Raw genomic sequence first — 21,365 nt, 5'->3', positions numbered from 1 at the left:
GTACTGGGGAGACAAAAGCCTACAGAGAGAAGAAGTGAGGCTGAGGTTAAGGTGCACTTAACCTATTGGAACAGAGGCAGCATCTATTCATAGCATTCCTCATAACCACCCTGGGGCCAAGGGGAGTATTCAGCAAGTATTTATTAAATAAATGTGTAGCGTTATTTGTGCTGGGCCTTTTTTTTAAAAAAAAATGAACACAATACTTTTATTTATTTTTTTATGTGGTGCTGAGGATCGAACCCCGTGCTTCACACGTGCTAGGCATGCGCTCCACCACTGAGCCACAACCCCAGCCCTGTGCTAGGTCTTTTTAAAAGTACTTACAGATTTAACTCATGTATTCCTCCTGACCACCTGCCGAGGTTGGTGATTTTAGTATTCCCATTTAACAGATGGGCAAACTGATGCACAGAGAAGTTAAGGATGTTATCCAGAGTCATATGGCCAGTATTGGCAGAGCTGGGATTTGGCCACAGCAGATGTGCTACTGTGTCTATTCCCTAGTGATTGTAGTCACCACCAGCCCAAGGGCTCTCAGGGACCTCATGTCATGTAGGTAAGCCAGGAATTACTGTGCAATCATAGGTGGCCACCCACAATGGGGGACTGCTTCATCAGGGAGAGGTCCTGGTTTCTGGTCCTGAACCAAATCACCTTCCTTCCTGTGTCTGCGGAAGGGAGAGAGAAAGAAGCTAATGCTTTCAGTGTTTGCTATGGGTCAGTCACTGGCTCATTACACTTTCCACATCATCTCATTTCATCAAACTGGGTATTATTTCTTCCATTTCACAGATGAGGAAACTGAGGCTGCTTAGCAAGGTCAAAATAGCTGTCCAAGCCACAAAACTGCTAAGCATCAGAGACTGGATTTGGACTGGTGTTGGTTTGGCTTGTTATAATCCTAGACTGCTGTGCTTAAGGAGGGCAGCCTGTGTTGTCCCCTTCAGAGGAAAATATAAATGGAAAATCAGATTACATAGAATTACCAGAACAAGAAAATAAAAGAAACCCAGATTTGCTTGGTTTTTGTTGTTGTTGTTGTTGTTGTTGTTGTTTGTTTGTTTGTTTGTTTTTTGGTACTGGGAATTAAACCCAGGGATCCTTTACCACAGAGCCACATCCCCAGACCTTTTGGAGACAGTGTCTCACTAAGTTGCTGAAGCTGGCCTTGAACTTGTAATCCTCCTACCTCATCCTCCCCAATGCCTGGGATTACAAGTGTGTGACACTGTGCCCTGCTGGAAACCAGATATTTTAATAAGAAGAGCTAGAGGGATGGTGAGAGAGAGGGAGGGAGCAAAAAAAGAAGAGAGGGAAGGAGGAAATGAAGGAACATAGGATTGAGGTTCAGAGGAAAAGATAAACCAGACACAGGGGCCACCTGTAGCTATTCAGGGAGCTGAAACAGAAGACTGGCAGGTTCAAGGCCAACCTAGACAACCCTGTCTCAAAATTTAAAAGGCTAGGGTGTGAGTTGATGGTAGGTAGAGTACTTACTTAGCATGTGCAAAGCCTTCCTTAGAATTCCCAGCACCACAAGGGAAGAGAGAGAGAGAGAGAGAGAGAGAGTCAGACAGACAGACAGACACTAGGACAAATGGAAAGATAAGTGTTAGGTTGTCCTGGACCGAGAGAGCAAATGAAGACTTCTCAGGGGTGGTAGTAAAAGAACAGGGAAAAACTTTAGACAGAGGCCCTATCGAAGTGTCCAAACAGAGGGCGAGGTGGGTAGAACACTGCTCCTCTCCCCCTAAAATGTCCAGGTGCTCATCCTGGGATCCTGAGAATGTGCTATCGTACATGGCAAGAGACTTCACAGATATGATTAAGTCAAAGCTCTTGAGATAGGGAGATTGGTCTGGATTGTCTCCATGACCCAGTCATCTCAAGGGTCCTTGTGAAAGAGCCAGGAGGGTCCAAATGAGAGAAGGAGTTGTAAACATGGAAGCAGAGGTTGGAATGATGCCAAGCCACCAGCCAAAGAACATGGGCAGCCTCCAAGTGGTAGAAAAGGCAAATCAAGAACTCCCCAAGATCCTCCAGAAGGAAGGCAGCTCGGCTGGCCCATTGACTTTGAGCCACCGTAACTGTACCATCACACACGTGTCTTGTTTTCACTACTGTGGCTAGGTTGTTACAGCAGCAGTAGGGAACTGATACAGAGTGTAAGACATGGAAACTGAATCCTAAAGTGAAGGACAGCAGCCTGTCCCACGCCTCAGCTGCTCTACCTGTAATGGCATCCTCACCTCTTCACCTAGCCCTATTGTCAGCACCAAAGAGATGAGAGAACAGATCAGCACAGGGAATCAATCAGGCCCTTTTGCCCTTATGGGGCCTTGGCTCCTCACTTCTGAGGGAGCTGGGACAGTGTCTCTGGGTCACTCACTTCTCACCTCTCTGGCTCCCTAAAGGAGGGGAGATCAACACTCCCCATCTTCTAGGCTGTTTTATAGTAATACACATCTCTCCACTTTTCTTCTAAGGAATTAAAGCAAAAAAAAAAGTTGTCATTTTCACATAATATATTTCAAAAATAATTATTTTCAAACATGTGTAGACTGGTATATTATTCCAGTCTCTAGTATCATATCTGTTATGGGTTAGAGATGAGGTGACCCCCAAAAGCTCATGTGTGTGAGACAATACAAGAAAGTTCAGAGTGAAATAATTGGCTTATGAGAGCCTTAAACCAATCAGTGCATTAACCCCCTGATAGGGTTTAATGGGTGGTAATTGTAGGCAGGGAGGAGGTGAGTCCCTGCAGACGTGCTTTTGGGGTATATATTTTGTACCTGGTGGGAGCTCTCTCTCTCTGCTTCCTGGTTCCATGTCCTGAGCGCTTCCTCTGCCATATTCTTCCACCTGCTTCATCTCGGGCCCTGAGGAATGAAGTTGGCCATCCAGACACTGAGACCTCTGAAACCAAAATAAACAAAGCACCAAAACAAACTTCTCCTCCTATAATTATTCTTTTCAGGTCTTTTGTTCCCAGCAGCAAAAAAGCTGGCTAAAACAATATCATTCCCAACAATAATTATTATATACAGAATAAGGATGAATTTCAATTTGCAAGTTAATAAATTATTCATTCTGCTTAAATTAATTAAAATAATTATGCAAGAGAAAGGTTGCCAATAAATGTTTTAAGTAGCTTATTAGTTTGAGAAACACATATGTATGTAAGAAAGAAAGATTAGAACGTTTTATCCTTTAAATTTACTTTTTAAAATTGACCTACAGTAAATTGCACTTTTAAAATACAAAACCTGATGTCTTGACATAAGCAGACACCTATGAAACCATCACTATAATAAAGATCATGAATATATCTATGCCCACAAATTTCTTGAGTCCTTTTGTAATCCACCTATCTTTTTCTTCTAATCTCTTCCCCTCCCTTCAGTCCCCAGGAAGTCTCTTTTTCTTTTTGTCACTACAGGTTAGTTTTCATTTTATAGAATTGCATAATTATTTTAAGATTCAATAACATGTTCCATATATTACTAGTCCCTCATTTTTATTGCTCCCTAAAATTGTCAGTATACACTATGTGTTTACCCATTCCCCATTGGTGGAAATTTGGGTTGTTTTCACACATAAAGCAGTTAAGAACATTAAGTTTAGGCCTGAGATTTATTTTAGTTTACATGATTTTATATAAAATAAGGGTCCAATTATTATAATTAACATTATTATTTGCATAAGGATATCCAATTGTGTTTTTTTTTAATCATTTCTTGAAATGACCATGTATCTCCAGTGCATTGCCTATGCAACTTCATCAAAATTGGGTTATCCGTATATATGTGTAGATCTATTCCTGGGCTGTCTATTTTGTTCCTTTGATCTGTTTATCTTTTTAAATGTGGATACCACATAGTCTCGAGGACTGTGCCTTTGAAAGTCTTGAAATCAGGCAGTGTCAGTGCTCAAACTTCTTTTTCAAGTTGTTTTGGCTACTGTACGTCCTTTATTTTTCCATGTGAACTTTAGAATTCATCTCATCAAGTTCTAAAGAAATGTCCATTGGGATTTTGATTGGGATTGTGTTGACTCTATAAATCAATTTAGGGAGAAATAATATCTTCACAATATTGGATGTCCTCAAAGAGACACTTGAACAAGGTGTCTCTTTCCATAGATTTAAGTCTTCTTAAAATTTCTTTCAGCAATGTTGTGTCATTTGACTATATAGGTCTTTTCCATCTTTTGCCAGATTTATCTGTATTTTATGTTTTTGATGCTATTAAATATCATGAATTTATAAAATTTTGATTACCATTTGCTTGTTGGTAGTAACCTGTGAACTTGCTAAGCCCCCTAGTTCCAGGAGATTTTTGTAAATTCAGTTAGATTTTCTACATAGTCATGTTGCCCTCAAATAATAACTTTACATTTTTTTTCATGTGAAATTCTGATCCTTTTTGTTTCTTGCTTACCTTATTGCACTAACTAGAATTTCCCATACAATATTGAATAGACACGGTGAGAGTGAGACAGTAGACCTCCTTGCCTTGTCACCCCTCAGGAGAAAAGGGGTGAATCTATTCACTGTTAAGTATAGTGATAGCTGTAGAACTTTTGTAGATGCCCTTTGTTAGGTTGAGGAGGTTCACTTTTTTGCCCAGTTGGCTGAGAGTCAATCAGGAATGACTGTTGAATTTAGTCAAATACTTTTCCTACAATTATTGGGATGACTCATGGTTTTTCTTTATTGATTTGGTAAGTTATCAAATCAATCATTCTTTGAGAGTTAAATCAACTTTAGAGTTCTCAGATAAACTCTGTTTGGTCATGATGTATTATCCTTTTTACAAATTCTGCGATCCCATTTACCAAAGTTTCTCAACTTTGTTCATGAAGGGTACTGGCCTGTCACGCTTTGTGTAGCCATCCATGTTGTGTTTTGTGTAGACGACCCATTGCCACGCAATAGATACCATTTTCTTTTTTTTTTTAATTGATTTTATTTTTTAAAAATACACGACAGTGGAATGCATTACAATTCTTATGACACATATATACCACAACATTTCATATCTCTGATTTTATATAAAGTAGGTTGACACCCAATTTTTGTCTTCATACATGTACTTCGGATAATGATGTCCATCACATTCCACCATCCTTGCTAATCCCCTGCCTCCGGCCTTTCCCTCCCTCCCCTCTTCCCTATCTAGAATTCATCTATTCCTCCCATGTTCCCCCTCCCTACCCCACTATCAGTCAGCCTCCTTATATCAGAGAAAACGTTCGTCATTTGTTTTTTGGGGATTGGCTAACTTCACTTAGCATTATCTTCTCCAACGCCATCAATTTACCTGCAAATGCCATGATTTTATTCTCTTTTATTGCTGAGTGAAATTCCATTGTGTATATATGCCGCCATTTTCTATCTGTCAGAGGATTTCCTTGAACATTCTTCATGTCTGTTATTGTTGATTCCTTGAGTTTTATTTGCTTGAAAATGATTTATTTTGCTTTAGTTTTTGAAATATATCATTCCTGGGTACGCCAGTGAAAGTCTCAGGCGAGCAGTTGTGGTTGTTGTTTTCTTTCAGTCCTTTAAAGCTGTTGCTCCACTATCTTGTTTGCATTTGCTTCATACAAACAATTGTTGTCATCCTTATATTTGTTCCACTCTATGTAACTTTTCTGACTATTTTTAAAATTTTTGTTTTTTAATTTGTGGTTTTAAGCAATTTGTGACCTGCCTTGCTTTAGATGTTCAATTTTCTTCATGCTTGTTGTGCTTGGGAATTGTGAACGCTTTGGGGATGTGGGTTCATATTTTTCATCAGATGTGTTCAATGTTTGGTCACTACTACTCAAATATCTTCCCTGCCCCCAATTAACCACTTCCTCCAGCCACACCCCACCTGCATCTAGCCAATGTTCAGTTAATCCCATCAGGGATTAATTCTCTGATTGGATTAGGACTCTTGCAATCCAATCATTTCTCTTCTGAACCTTCTTGCATTGTCTCCTACATGCGCTTTTGGGGGACACCTCACATTCAAACCATAACACAGCTTTCTCCTCTTTCTGTCCTCCTCATTATCATCATTACTGAGAAAAGAGGAGAGGGGAAATTCTTTCAATACTTAACTTTCATGCCAGAGTCTATTATTAAGAATGAAAAATTAACATAATCCTCTGTTTTAGCCCATTCCTGTTGCTGTAACAAAATACCACAAACTGTTCAATTTATACGTAATAGAGATTTAATTCTCATAGATCTGGAGACTGGGACATCCAAGATCAAGGGGCCAGCAGGTTCAGTGACTGCTGAGGGCTCAATCTCTCCCTCCAAGATGGCTCCTCTGATAGCTGACATGGCAGAAAGGAAAAAGGGTCTAGGGGTTCCTTCAAACTTCCTTGATAAGGTCTCTAATCTGCGATCTCAGATGACATATATCATTTCATAAAAACCCTACCTCTTCATACTATCACACTGATCATTAAGTTTGCATTTACTCAAATTCAAATTAGTGGGCTTGTTGGGAGGACATATGGAACTGGCAATTGTGCACTAGACCTTCCTCCCTCTCCTCTCTCTGCTCCATAGTAACTAAAGATCCTCCCTCCTTCCTTCACTTCCTTCCTTCCTTCATTCCTTCCTTCCTTCCTCCCTTCCTCCTTCTCAAACCCCACAATAATGCGCACACCTTCATTGTGTCTTTATTTTGCTCTATCCTTGTAAATTTCACTCAAGTGACTATTCTACTGAGAAAAACAATTTAAGCCTCCAAGTCCTTCACTCTATATGCTTTTAGAAGCCCTCATCTTTTTTTTTTCTCCTCCAATTATCCACATGTATCAAAAGGATTTGCATTTAAACACAAGATGAAAGTCAAAAGGAAGATTGCTAACTCCACTTGCCTTTCCTCAGTCCTTTTACCCTTTGGTTTCTAAGTAGCAGGCAACTCTCTTAACCACACCATACCTCCTTTGTTTTCCATCAGTGCATCATGGTGGATCACCATCCTGTCATTTGGCTACCTGGGGGAGTATATTCTCTCTCTGCTGTTTGGTAGGAACCTTGCCTGAGTGTGTCTCCTTGATTTTCTATGATTTTTGTCACTGTATACTGATAATTTCTATTAAGAGTTGACTTTATGTGATCAAAAACTCTATCAATGTCTATGCCCAGGAGTGTTGCACGTGTCTGATTTGTACTGAGGTATTCTACTCTTCAATACCATACTTTGCTTTCCAGCCGAAGGGATGCCATTGTTTGTCAACTCCCTCTGTTATGAGTTTTCTTATACATCTTTAGGTCTTCTCTCTCAGTCTCAGCATAGAAACAGTTGTTAAGTACTGTTTATTCGAAGAAAGAATATAATGAGTTATCAAGTCAGTCTTCCTCTAATCCTGTTATTTTCTCTTCTTTGTTTTTCTCTTGCAAAACCACAATCATCTCCTAACTAGTCTGCTGCCTCTCATCTCATTTCCTCAAACAAATGCATGAACTGCTGTATGGAGAAGAGGAGACTTCAGCTTCAGATTATTCAGCATTGTAAACAACTCCAGAATCTCAAATAACAAAGACATATTTCTTATACAAGCAAAAAAAAAAAAAATCCCCGTTTCCCCGCTCTTAAAGACTCTGTGGGTTTGACTAGGTTAGTGTACTTTTCAGTTTCTAAAACTATTTTTTCCTTTATTTAATTTTGGGTAGTTTCTATTGTTATGTCTTTGGGTTCGTTAATCATTTTTCTTCAACGGTGAATCTTTTGTTAATATCACCTAGTGTATTTTTATCTTGGTCATGATAGTTTTCATCTTTAGAAGTCTGATTTGGGTTTTTTTTCTATACTTTCTGGCCTTGAGTTTTTCAGCATATGGAATGTAATTATAATAACTTTTAACATCTTTGTTAATTCTAATTTTCTCTCAGTTCTGGGTCAGTTTCAATTCTTATTCTCATCATTATGAATCATATTTTCCTGAATTTTTAAAATGCCTGATAATATTAGATTGGATGCTAGTCCTCCTTGTGAATTTTACCTCATTGGGTTCAGTATTTTTTTTTTTAACATAAGTCTTGTTGACCATTGTTCTGCAATGTAGTGAAGGTATTTGGAAAAAGTTTGATTCTGTCATTGCTTAATGTGCAGTGTCTTAAAAATGGTTGTTTCCAGGTTTTATGTTAAGATTTTATTTTGTTTTTAAGGATCAGAGCAGCAACTAGCCCAAGAATAATTATTCTCCATTATTGAGGCAAAAAGTTACTTGGTGTCCTGTGAGTCACATGATTTTCCAGCCTAGTTGGAGGAAGCTGGACCTATTACTGCTCTGTGGGAGCAGTGGGTGATATTCCCTCTCTTCTGATCTTTTCAATTGTTCTTTTGTTCAGCCTCACATAATTTCCTTAAAATACCTGTCCTCTGGCATTGATAACTTTGCTCAGTCCTTGAGGATGACCCTGCAAGTTTGTCTCTCTGGATGGTTCTCCTCTCCGATGCTCTGGCCAGTGAACTTTAGCCTCTTTGTATCCTTAGACCCTTCTCTCCACTTCCTCCACACAGGGACCCCACCTTGCTCACACTCCAGCTACCAGAAGCTCTTCAGGCACTCTGCAGGGCCACTTGTATTTAAATCACTCATTTGTACCTCTCAAGGATCACGTTCTTTCATTGCCTAATGTGCAGTGTCTTAAAAATGGTTGTTTCCAGTATTTTACTATTTTGTTACTTATTTCTTATTTTCTGATGGTTTCAGATGGAGAGTAAATGTGTCCCTTTTATTGCAGTTTGGCTAGAAATAGAAATACTAGAAAACAGAAATTTCGTTGCTTTGTCTTTTCTGACTATCATAACAGAATTCCATAGACAAGGTGGCATATAAACAACAGAAATTTATTTTTCACAGTCCTGGAATTCCAAGATGAAAAGTGCCAGTAGATTTAGTGTTTGTTGAGGGCCCACTTCCTATTTCATGGATTGTGCCTTCTGCTGTAACCTCACATGGTGGAGGGGTTGAGGGGCCTTTCTGGGATCCCTTTCATCAGGGCACTAATCCCATTCACGAAGCCTCCACCTTCATGGCTAATCATCTCCCCAAACCCCACCTCCTAATACCATCAAATTGGAGGTTGGGATTTCAGCATATGCATTTAGGGGTGTATGGATATAAATATTCAGTTTGTAACATTGAGCTACGAATTATACAAGAAAAAATAGGCAACAGCTTTTTATGAGCTGATGTAAGTCATTTTTGCATTCTTATCTGAGTTGTTTATCTTTTATAATTTTTTGTCTATTTCTAACTAACCAGAAATTATTCAAATAACTATAAATTATAGATATGTCAGTGAGATTGTGTTAAGATGCAAGTAACCACACCACAGTGCAAGTTAGCTTAGCTTGTGTAACTGGAGGTGGGAGGGCTGTTGGTTGGCATGATTCATCTTCTCAACAAGTTTCCTGCCTTCTCTTTTCTTAAACTCTCATCATATTATTGACTGTGCTTGGTTGTTGAAAGATAGCTGCAGACAATTCTTGGGCTCTATACTTTCTCTTTTGCTTCCAAAAAGAGAGCGTGGAGATTTTTTTTCCCCCAGAAACCAGTAACTATCTTCTCCAATCTCATAAAATAAAATCATCTTGTGTCCACCTCTGAAAAATAAAGTCCAAGCAATATGCTCATATGGAATCATTCAGATTCTGAGGAGAGTCAACTCCCCAGAAAGTCCTTGGGTACCCAAAAATATTAGGACCAAAGAATACTCAGGTCACTGTCAAATGGATGAAACTGGATAACACTGTGAGAAGCAAAATAAGCCAGACTCAGAAAGTCAAAGGCCAAATGTTTTCTCTCATATGTAGAAGCTAGGGAGAGAGAGAGAAAAAAAGAAATAAAAGAGGGGATTTCACAAAAATAAAAGGAGACTAATAGACTATAAGAAGGGAGTCAAGAAGGAGAAAGGAAGGGAGGCACTGAGGAATGAAGTCGACCAAATTATGCTATTGTCCATGTACAAATATACCACAATGAATCACACACACACACACACATACACACACACACACATACATATAACTATCATGCACTAATTTAAAAATAGAAATAGTAATAATATTAACTGAGGGGAAATCAGTAGAGTAGAGCAAGCCAAACGGGGGGAAGGTAGAGGGGAGGGAAAAGGAAGGTACTGGGAATGAGACTGAGCAAATTGTTATGTGCATGTACAAATATAGCTTAATGAACCCCACTATTAAATACAATTATAATGCACCAATAAAAAATTTAAAAAGAAAAGTCAGAGCAATGTGAGGAAGCCATGACAGTGTCCTCTTGGACAGGCATTGTGCTACTTGTAAACACTTTGGGGGGCAAATAGCACAACACTGCAGTGATCTCTTCATTCCTAATAAATGGAAAGCCAGATTTATTATAATTGTGATGGTTCTTTTAGACTCTGACTTTGGATATTTTAGAGACATCTGGATGTGTAAATTGGGATTTGTGTCAGATAAGTTAAACTAACAGGGTTATAAAGATTATCTCCAGATGAATCTGCAAAACAAATAGCATTAGAATGCTTCCACTTAACTGTGTCTGTATATTTCAGCACCAACATTCCTTGTGGTTCTTGTCTGTGTACAGGAGTGTTTTACAATGACAAAGAGTAAAGGTAACTGAAAGTTCTACAGTCATTAAAACCACCATGACAGCTGAGTGCACGTCTCAGTTAGTCTGAGTGAAAGCCTGGGTTAGGAACTGGCCCCTCTACCCTGCAAAGGGCCAAGGGGTTAATAATTGAAAGCTCTCATCAGTTTTATTTTTTTTAAGTGGCAGGATATTTAAGTTCATAGTTTAGGTATTTATTAAAAAATAAAGGAAAAAAAAATAGACCTCAGTGCTATTACCATCATGAACACTTGGAATATAGTCCCAAGTACCCGGCTGAGAAGTGCTGGAAGAGATCATTTTCAGGGATCGCCATGTGCCAAGTGCTGCGCTGAACACTCCACATGCAGCAAATGAATATATATCCTCACAGATGCCCTGTGAGGTGTCACTGCCATTATCTAATTTATAGAGAAAGAAACTGAGATGATGCACAAAACACAGAATTCCCTTGCCCAATGTTGCACATAGTCAGGGGTAAAGCTGGGATCTCCGCAGCTGCGATTCTGGCTGCAAATTATGTATAATTAACCATGTATTTCATACCTCTGTTAAGTGCTGAGGGAAAAAAAATCTTATATAAACAATGACTTGTGGCTTCACAGATATAAATAAATCAATGCAAATGTCAGCATTTTAGCACAGGTGTCTAGATTTCACACCAAGCGCTAGCCTCCGGAAATATTATTGCAAATGCTATCACTTCTGAGGCTAGATCAGTGGTTCTGAATCAGAGGTAATTTTGCCCCTCAGAAGACACTGAGCAATGTCTGGAAATATTTTTGGTGATCAAAACCCAGGGGGAGTTGTTTGGTGTGTTACTGGTCCCTAATGGATAGAGGCCAGTGGTGCACTGAACGTTTTACAGTGTACAAAACGTCCCCATGGAAAGGAATTGTCCAACACCAAAATGTCACTAGAGCTCAGGTTGAAAGATTCTGGGCTGAACTAAGTTAGAACTCATATGTGTTAACTGAGATTCCCTCTCTGTGGACATTACCCAGGGCCTTGGTAAATCCTTGTGACCTGAGTAGCAGTAATCCTGACCCTGAAGAATATGTGGCACATTTCATTCCTTGTTTGGAGCACGAGCTGGTGTCTCAAGCTCCAGCTGTGGGGCTTGTTGCTCTTCATGGCTCGGGCTCCTGGCCCTCATGAGCTATGGGATAAGTTTAGACTGGGAAGAGCACTCTATCCTTAACTGTTCCAAGGCAAGTTATTCAAAGCCTGCCCGGTTCTTTATCTGCCCTCAGTTAGGGTTTCATACAGTTCATTGGTTCTATTTCTGCCTGTCCTCTTGGCTAGATCCTTGTAGTCACAGCCACCCATTATCGAAATTCCCTGATGATTATCTGCAGCACACAAACCTACTTGGTGGAGTTGAGAGGCTCATGCTTCTGGGAGACTCTGTCCTCTGGGCAGGTTTCTCAAGTGCTTAGGAATGCATGGACACATGACCAAAGCAAGGCAGGGGGTGGGTCCTTCTGGTGTTGGTGCAGCGGCCCCCCGACACCTGTGGACTGTGGCAAGCAGAAGCGATAGCCTCGACACCATCATCTCAGCCATGCTCCAGGAATAGCCACGGTGTCTTGCAACTTGTGGTCTGGGCTCTTAACATCCAGAAACGACCCTTTCCCCCTCCTTCCGAGGGCACTGGAACTGCTAATCCTGTCTGTGACTCATAACCCAAGATAGCTTCCAAAGGGGTGAGGCTCCAGAGCCTGAGGGAGGGGCCCCAAATCCTGTTCCACCTGTTTCCTGCTCCAACAAATCCCTACACAGTTAATCTTTTTATCATTCCCTCCAATTCCACACACAAGACTTCTCAAACTCAGAGAAGTTAAATGATTTTCCTGAAGTGACACAACTCACACTGGAGATGGTCCGTGTCTACATATTTTTGAATTCCTTATCCTTTGCCAGGTTATTTCCAAGAAGTTTCTTGACCTTACTAAGTACTAGGGAAGACTAGTCAAATTCTCTAAGTGTCTAAGTAACAAGGATATGTCCCCAATAACAAGCCAAAATGGAGCTTCTAGCCATGAAAACTAAAATATCTGGAATCAAAAGCAGATTAGACACTGCAGAACAACAGACCAGTAAACCAAAAGAAATAGCAATTTAAAACTTTCTAAAATAAAATGCAGACAAAAAAAAGATGATGGGATGAATTGAGAGCTCTAATGAGACAATATCAAGTAGCCTCTGAAAGAGGAGAGTAAGAGGAAGATAAGAAAAAAATTCTGAAGAAATAAACAATGAAACGATTTCCAAATTTGATGAAAACTATAAAACAATTTGATGAAAACTATAAACACACACATCTAAGAAGTTCAACAAACCCCACCAGAGAAAGGTTAAAAAGGAAACATGAAAGACAAATAGTCAAGTATCTGGAAAAGATGATAAAAATACATATTAAAACCAGCCAAAGAAGACACTTAAGTACAAAGGAAAAAATATGAGAATCTTTCTTGCTAGAAACTGTAAGATTTAAAAAAAACTGAAGAAAAATGATAAAAGACAAAATCCCTGTTATCCTAGAATTTCTTGCTAAGAAAAAAATATCTGTCAGAAGGGAAATGGACTAAAAAGAAGTAGGAAGACATTGTGAAGTTGAAATGTTCAGTATCTTGATTTTGTTAGTGGAAATGCACATATGCACAGGCAATCATGCTTTGTTTACTATAATTTAGGTTAATTTTGCATCAGTAATCCTAAAATTAATTCTAAAATTCATTCTAAAATTGCATCAGTAATTCTAAAAATTATCGATAAAAAGGAAAAATTAAAACTTTTTCAGATAAATAAAAAATGACAAATTCATGATCCATAACCTGTGCTACAAGACATGTTAAATGAAATTTTCCAGCCAGAAGGGAAATGATACCAGAAGGAAATTTGAAATTCGACAAAGGTATTGGTAGCTTCAGAAGAATATGGTACTTCAGAAGAATATGGTATGTATGACTGTTTAGAGAAAAATACATATAAATGTATTGTGATGCATGTAGCAAAATAAAAATAAATTGCAATGATAGTAGTAGAACAGAGGACAGACCAGAGAGAGGGAGTTTGCTGTCACAGGGTTCTTACATAAAATGGGAAATAACCATATGTAAAAATGCAATTATCATCATGCATTGTTTAGTGACTAGTTTATGTTCTGAGAAATGCATCCTTAGGAGATTTTATCCTTGTGTTGAACATCATGGAGTACACTTATGCAAACCTGGATGGTGTATGTCAGTCCCTTGACATGTCCTCTTGGTGCAGTCAAGACACACAGTCAACACTAGGTGTGTGAGGCTGCTGCTAGTGTAACAGCATGCTGTGTTACTGTGACCTTTTTGTATATAAGTAGAAGGAATATACTCTAATATAACAATGAAAAGTCTACTGTAGTAAATAGCTAAACCAGTAGCATAGTCACTTATTATCATGCTTGTGTGTGCTATACTTTTATACTACTCACAGGCAGTGCAATAAATTTGATTATACCAGCAACCCCACTAGCACACTAAGTTGCTTGGGCCTTGCTAAGTTGCTGAGGCTAACCCTGAAATTGTGATCCTCCTGCCTGAGCCTCCAGCGTCACCGAGATTATAGATATGCACTGAACTGGCCCTTGAAGATGGAATTGAGACTGGCAGAGAAGAAAGAAGTGGCCAGGCCAGGCAAGGAAAGCAAAAATAAGGGACAGCCTGGCTGGAGTGAGAGCTGTGGGCAGCAGCATGGACAATAATGATGGGAACATATATTGGGCCCAGACCGAGGGGAGCTTTGAATGACAGATGTAATGGTTAGCTGCTTGTTTTTCTTTCCTTTCTCGCTCTTTCTTCTCATAATAGCCTTCCACCTCTGTCCATGTTGCTCCAGGGGACTCTGCCCACCACAGAGCATACACCACCCTCTGTCCATAGTGACAGGTCCATCCACAGCCTAGGATGGCCCAAGCAGAGCCCTCCCTTTCAGGCTTTCAACTAGATATGGTATGACAGAGGACGGTTCCCCCTTTTCTAATTATTAAACTTGAAGGATGACAGTTCAGAGCTGTCTCTAGCCCACTTCATGGAGAGGTGACAGAATTCACACATACTAGATGCAGAGATAAGAGAAGGAAAAGAGAGTCTTTGGTTTTCATTGCTTCAGATCAGCAACACCTGTCTTTCCCCAGGCTGAATGTGTGAGTAAACAAATTACTCTTTTTCCGCTTTCTTGCTTAAGCTTGATCAATCCTCTTCTGCCCCTTTCCACCAAAGATTTGTGAATGGTACTCATTATCCCTGAAAGCCTGACTGTGTGTTAAAGAGCTGAAGGGAAGCAACCCCAGCCTTTTGCATGAGGTTTGTAAGTCTTTAGTTCCAGACTTTCACCTAGATGTAGGGGACACTGTTACTGATGGGGTGATGCCCTTGGTCCTTGAAACAGGAGGGATCTTTGAAGTCATCTGGGCCCAGAGTGTGTTGTGGTTGGCAAACTGAATTCCTGGAGCTGGTGGCTTCCACAGGAGTGCTAAGGGGCCTCCAGGGAACTCCTGATGCCCAGATCTCAGGGCACTGGAATCATCTGGGCAGAGTGTGTTACAACCTGGTGCTTATTTATGCTGTTGTCTGACATTTCATGCACCCTACAAGGAAACTGTTTCCTTATAAAATAAAACCCCCGAAACCATTGTGGAACCAGCAGAGAAGAATGCTAGAAGGAGAGTCCTCCCCAAAGAAGAGGGGCTTCTGAACAAGAATTCAGAGTCCCCTGAGTTTCTTCTCTAACTTGGGATTTTCAGCCCAAGGGTACATCAGCTTCCACTTAAAGCTCAGGCTCAACAGTGGGCAAAACTGTTTCCCTTGGTTCTTCAAAGCACAGCTGAGACAACCTGACATTTTCAAAAAGAATTTAACTAAATACTAAGGAAGAACAAAAAGGAAATAATAGCAGACGGTACAAATAGTGAGTTTCCAGGGCACTGGTTTCTGATCCTAAGGTAACCATACATCCGGTGGTCTTAAGGATGGTGAGATAATTTGGATTATTGTTCGGCAAATATCCATTCCCCACCCCTTCCCACTCACTGCGTGTGGATTGTACATTCTCGTCCCGTTGGTGTGGAGCCAGGCCCTGTGATTTTCTTCGTCTAATGGAATGTTAATGGACATGATATGAAAAGAGGCCTTGAATGCATTTATTTATGTGGCTTGACTTCTGTATTCCAGTGATGTGCCGTGAGAAGAATGTGCCTTGGGTACCACTTCCCTTTCCACCTGGACGCCACAGATGGAAACCCAACCTGAAACCAAGATGGCCACTAGCTGGCCCACAGCCTGCAACTCGGCCTCCCAGGCAGCCAGCCCATCCTAGATTAGCTCAACTACAGAAAACCTGCAGGCCACAAGCATGGCATGAGCATGTGGTAACCCCTGGGTGCTGGGACAACTTGTTCCTCATAGCTGACTAATACAGATGACACTGCTATTGGTCCTGTCTAAAATCCCTTCCTTGTCCTACCCATCTTCCTGCCTGTTGCTCAGGTACTATATCAGAACAACGTGACTTTGTTTCTGCTGGCCAGAGAGCTGAGCGAAGCAGAGGACCTGCCTCCAGCCCCCTGCTGAAGGAGAAAATCCTACTTAGAAACAAAACATTAACCAACCAACCCTGCTTCATCACTCCATCCTAGAGTGGAAAGCAACCTTGCTATCCATAGTTTAATAGGATGGTATATGGTATATGGTATGGTATGGTATGGTATGGCATCATTCAATATAGATCTGAACCAGATAATAATGAACATAGTGAAGAACAAAACCTGATTTACCTCCATCTGCCTGTGCTCTTCCAGCAGCTCAGGGCTTATCCTTTCCTGCTCTGCAGAATCAGCTCCACTTATCTCTCTTACCACTTTCCCACTGGTCTTCCGTAACCGCATCAAGCTTTCCCCAGCCACTCCCCTGTTTATTTCCTTACAGAACTTAGAGGTATGATTTGACACTTACTCTTAGGAATACTTGTTCAAGGTCCATGTGTCCCATCGATGGTGGGCTTCATGTGGGTAAGGAAACACTTCAGGTTGATTGTGCTCAGCGCTGTGTGCTCAGTGTCCAGCACTGTGCCTGGCACACAGAGCTCTTAATAGGTATCTCTTGAATCAAATAGAGTTGTGTCTCTCACCCAGCCTCAGAGCTGCCCTTTCCCTAAATAATCATGTGGGTTTTTTTCTGGGTTTTTCTTCCTCTTTGTAGCACTTTTTATCCCATAAGTCACAAACTAATAAGGTCCTGGCCACCATTGTGAAGTCCCTTTGGGGGACTTCAAGGTCACAAATGTATGAATAGAAACGGAGTCTTCTCTCTAAATAAAGATCTTACTGTCTACACCTTGGATGTGAGGGCACATCTCCCTTCATTAACAAAGGGGGAGACTGAGGCACATTGTCACCCAAGTTTACTCAGCTGGCGGTTGGCAAGTGTTAGAGCTGTTGACAGGAAATTAGTTCTGCCCTCTTCTGTTGTCACTGTGGGCACAAATTGTTTTCCTCCTCTAACGATGACTTTGGCACCAAATGCCATCGATCTGAAACTCCCATTCCTTGTTAAGCAACCTTGGCTTTGGAGGTTCTGTGAGTGAATAGGGACAGCTTGGGAGCCTTCCACTGGCCAGGTGTTCAGTAGCAGCTGCCACTTCCCTTCCTTTGTTTTTTCTACCATCACTGGTTTTAACCCTCATCTAGAAGGCCACTTTGTCTGGGACAGGGAGATAATTTAGTCTTGCGTCTGTTTGGCAGTTCCCTGATTACCAGCTGAGCCTGATTACACAGTCTGCCTGTCCCAGGACAGATGTGGGCTGCTGCGCCGGAGGAGAAGACTGCTCCAAGTGTGCAACTGCGTGTTGGAGTCTATGTCCAGCACCTCTCTGTGGCTGACCCAGATGCAATTCCCGCGGGGAACCAGCTCCCAGCACCACGGCTGGCTTCAAAGCTCCTAGCGCACCCTTTTATTCTCCAGCAGGGGGTCCTAGTGCATAGACCAGGCTCTGTCTCTTTCCAGACCTTAGATCTGCCCCTTTCATAGGCAATCCTTGGATTTCTTGGTGGTTTTACCCCCTTTCTCTAGAAAGACAGCTTCCATTCATAAATTTAATAAGTTTAGCCAAAACAGTTGGCAAAAACTTACTGAAGGTTTCTGTGTCAGAAATTTTGAAGTGAATTGAGTAAGACACAGTTCTGACCCCAGGAGCTCTCAGATTAGGTAGAGAGAGACATGTAGTATGTACAGAGTTGGGAGTTCCAACAGTGAAAACTCAGAAAAGAGACCAGATTTCTCAGAGAAAGGGAGGAGGGGAGTAGTTCTGGAAGGCATCACAGAAGAGGTGCCATCTTGTTTGAGACTTAAAGAGAATAACTGGGATTTACTGTTACATGTAACTGTGTAACACACAGAGGCGTGGAAGTCCAAGGTGGGTAAGGTAAGGGAGTCCTTGGTGGATTGGAGAATCTCGAGTAATCAGATATGCCTGAAAGACAACGTGAAGGCCTCGGGAAGGGGAAGAGTGGAAGATGAGGCTCCAGAGTTGGGTGGAGATCAGAGGGTAAAGGATGTTATATGACAAGCAAATCCATTGTGAGGTTTTCCTTCCTCTCTATAGCACTTTTTATCCCTTAACTCACAAACTAATAAGGTCTTGGCCACAATTGCAAAGTTGAGTTACAAACTAGGTACAAATAGCAGCACCTATTTGATCATGGATCAGGTCATGGAGTTTCCATGGGAAAAATCCCATTTTTATGTGCTAGATTAAATATTTTTCTTATAAGATAAGACATATATCATAAGTAAGCCCAGGGAGATTACTTTTAAAAGATCCTTTTGTAAGATGATTGTAAGATGATCTCACCCATTGAATGATTGCTGTGTGCCAGACACTGAGGAAGCACTTGATGTACATTTGCCTCACTTAGCCCCTAGAACAATACTAGAGGCAGATATTGCTTTTATTACTCACATTTGGTAACTGAAGAAAGTATCTAAAGTCCTGGGCATTTGGTGTGTGGTTTATTTGAAGCTGATCAGTCTGATTCCAGGGACTGTGAAGTAACCTCTATGCAATTTGGAAGACAGAATTCTAAATTAAGGAATGCCAATTTCTTTGCAGGTACTGAGGAACTACGGAAGATTCTGAGCAGACATGAGATCTGATCTGTTGATGGACAATTTCTTTTCTGAGCAAATAAGGAAAATAGAAGAAATACTTGCAGAAATTTCAAGGGCAGCACTTGGAACAATGTCAGACATGGGGCACTGGGAAATGAGACCCAGGGAGGCCAGGATGGCAGGTTATGTCTCCCAAAGAAAAGCTTGATGCTAACTGTACATTGAAGCTGGCTCGCTGCATAGAGTGGCAGGCCCTGAGGACAGAGTCCTGACTGTGTATCTCAACAAACAGCCTTCTGTGGGTCCCCACTTCACAGGCCCTGGCTGCGAAGTGGCTTTTGCAGTCTTCTCTGTTATTTACCCTTAGCCGAAACACATGCCACTATGAAGCAGAGATTCTAACTTAAATCCCCTTTGTCACCATGTCACTGAAGCCAGCATTCTAAAGACAATCTCATGATGGTAGGTGGAAAATGCCTTTATCGTTTTTTTGGTCCAGTCCCTTAGAAGGATGGATGTGCATGTTTCTCAACAAGGATAGGTAAAACTTCATGTGTTTCAGAATTCCTGCCACTCAAGATGTGGCACTGGAGACCCCTGAAGGCATTGAGCTCGGATTCCCCATCTCAAGGCTTTCGAGTCTGTATTTTCTTTGTTCTTTCCTGACTACCTTTCCAAACGAACCTCAGATTTTCATTCCTGCTCTTCCTGGGGTCTGCAAATCCTCTGTAATGAATAGCCATCTGCAGATTCATTTTTATGCGGCTTCCCCTCCCCCTTCAGATTGGTAATAAAAATTTGAAACAGGACTAAACCCAGTACTGACCCCTGCTGCACCCTGCTAGACAGCCCCCCTTGGGATAGGCTGCCTTTTATCACGGGCCTTTTTTCTTGCAGTTGTTTGTCCAATTTATAGTCATCTACCCCTGTCCTCAATGAGGCAGCCTGAACATATTGTGAAAGTAAAAATGTGGAGAGCCATCCCTAGCTTTCCAGTGGAAGTCCAGATCTAGGTCTTTTTTTTCTATTCAGCAGGAGGAAATCTGGTTAAAAAACCGAATTGCACCACATGAAGTATGTATGAATGTAACTTGAGGTGATGGGGATAGTTTGACTGAATGTTCCATTTTTCGACAGGTTCTTTGGCATCGTGTGTTCACAACTTAACAAACGCTGCTAAGGAGAAAATATGTTGCTCAGTCTCTTTTGAAGCCCATCAGTCTGATTTCAGGGACTGGAACACATAACAACACATAATCACAAACTCAGATCCGGGGCATTCTGTGGCTCAATGTCTTCTGATGTAAGTAAAGTGATCCAAGGCATTTTTTTAATAGGACCACAAAGAATTATTTATTCCCTAGAACTGCTTTGTCCTTTGACACAAACACTCCCTCTATTTGGGACCCCACACTTTCTAGTCCATATCCCACACAAAAGAGAGAGCAATCCCAGAATGAGCTCACCCCCATCTCATTTGTAAGACCTTTCTCACGCTCTCAAAATATCCAAAGGGTTACCCCCTTTCAGAAGGATTGTAAAGAAAGAGATTTCAATATTTAGTCTATGTGTTTTAAAATATTTGTGACATTTTTCCCACTCAGGAACACTGGAACACACCAGATCGCCCACACGGGAAACTTCAATCCCAATTTCTACATCACGACTAAAACAAGAACTTGAAATAAGAACCCTACCCTCCTCGATATTTTTTTTTTTATTCCATCGTATACAGAAAAGAGTTCATACAAGAGAAAAGGATCGGCTCGCTGAAGAATATCTTCAGTGACAAATACACTATTTGCACTCTTTAAGATATAATGATGAAGAATTTCTAAAAACAAGATCTTTTAAATAGAGTCCACATCACGGATTTATTTGACACACATATGATTTACTGTTGCTGCATGTTATATAGGCATGTGTTTTTGTGAATGTATCTCTAAAATTCTTTATAAATGTAATTGTACTGGTGAGCAGTCTCATTGATGTGGCGACGTGGGCGCTCAGCCTGGCTTCCTTTATGTCTCGCACACGGGTCTCAATGGCAATGAAGTGGGAGCTGTCCAGTTTCCGAGTCCCTGAAGCCCAGGTTGTGTTTGTGTATGGGGAGAGTTAATGAGAACAGAATGGCTTTCTTCCCCCAGCTTCCCCAGTCCCATCTGTTCAAACAAAAGGCTGAAAGGGAAGCAGAACCGAGACCCTGCTGGTCAAGGGGGGAGGAATAATAACACATATCCTTGGGCGACATTTCAGCACATGCAACCCTTTTATACTGTGCTTAAGCTTTTATTCAGACAAAAGGAAGTCAGGCCAATGCAGTTTCCATTTATTTTTAAAATTATTAAAAAAAAAAATACATTAGGCCCAAGGGCTTCGTTGTTTTTTTTTTTCCCCAATGACTACATTTGTCAGCCTAGATTGAAAAATGAAAAATATAAAAGGAAAAGAAAAAAGCAATTTGATTATAGCGAAATATGCTGAGTAACCCACCTGCGTGGGCAGCTGTGGAAACCTAATTTCACTTATTTTGTATGAAATTCAAAAATGCAAGTAATCAGTGTTAGAATAAAAGGA

At 40.9% G+C, this 21,365-nt stretch overlaps 1 long non-coding RNA gene across 1 annotated transcript in view; it reads left to right on the top strand.

Annotated features, from left to right (window-relative positions):
- Positions 1-20,544, top strand: part of LOC308656405 — a 40,453-nt gene extending 19,909 nt beyond the window's left edge. The window contains exons 2-3 of the long non-coding RNA XR_014023719.1: positions 19,926-20,091; positions 20,393-20,544. This is a non-coding gene — a long non-coding RNA (uncharacterized lncRNA). The remainder of the gene's footprint in view (positions 1-19,925; positions 20,092-20,392) is intronic.
- The last annotated feature ends 821 nt before the right edge of the window (positions 20,545-21,365 follow it).

The sequence above is a fragment of the Spermophilus citellus genome (assembly GCF_964194105.1).
Source record: "Spermophilus citellus genome assembly, chromosome: 9".
Classification (NCBI taxonomy): domain Eukaryota; kingdom Metazoa; phylum Chordata; class Mammalia; order Rodentia; family Sciuridae; genus Spermophilus; species Spermophilus citellus.
This window is presented reverse-complemented; position numbering and strand designations above follow the sequence as displayed.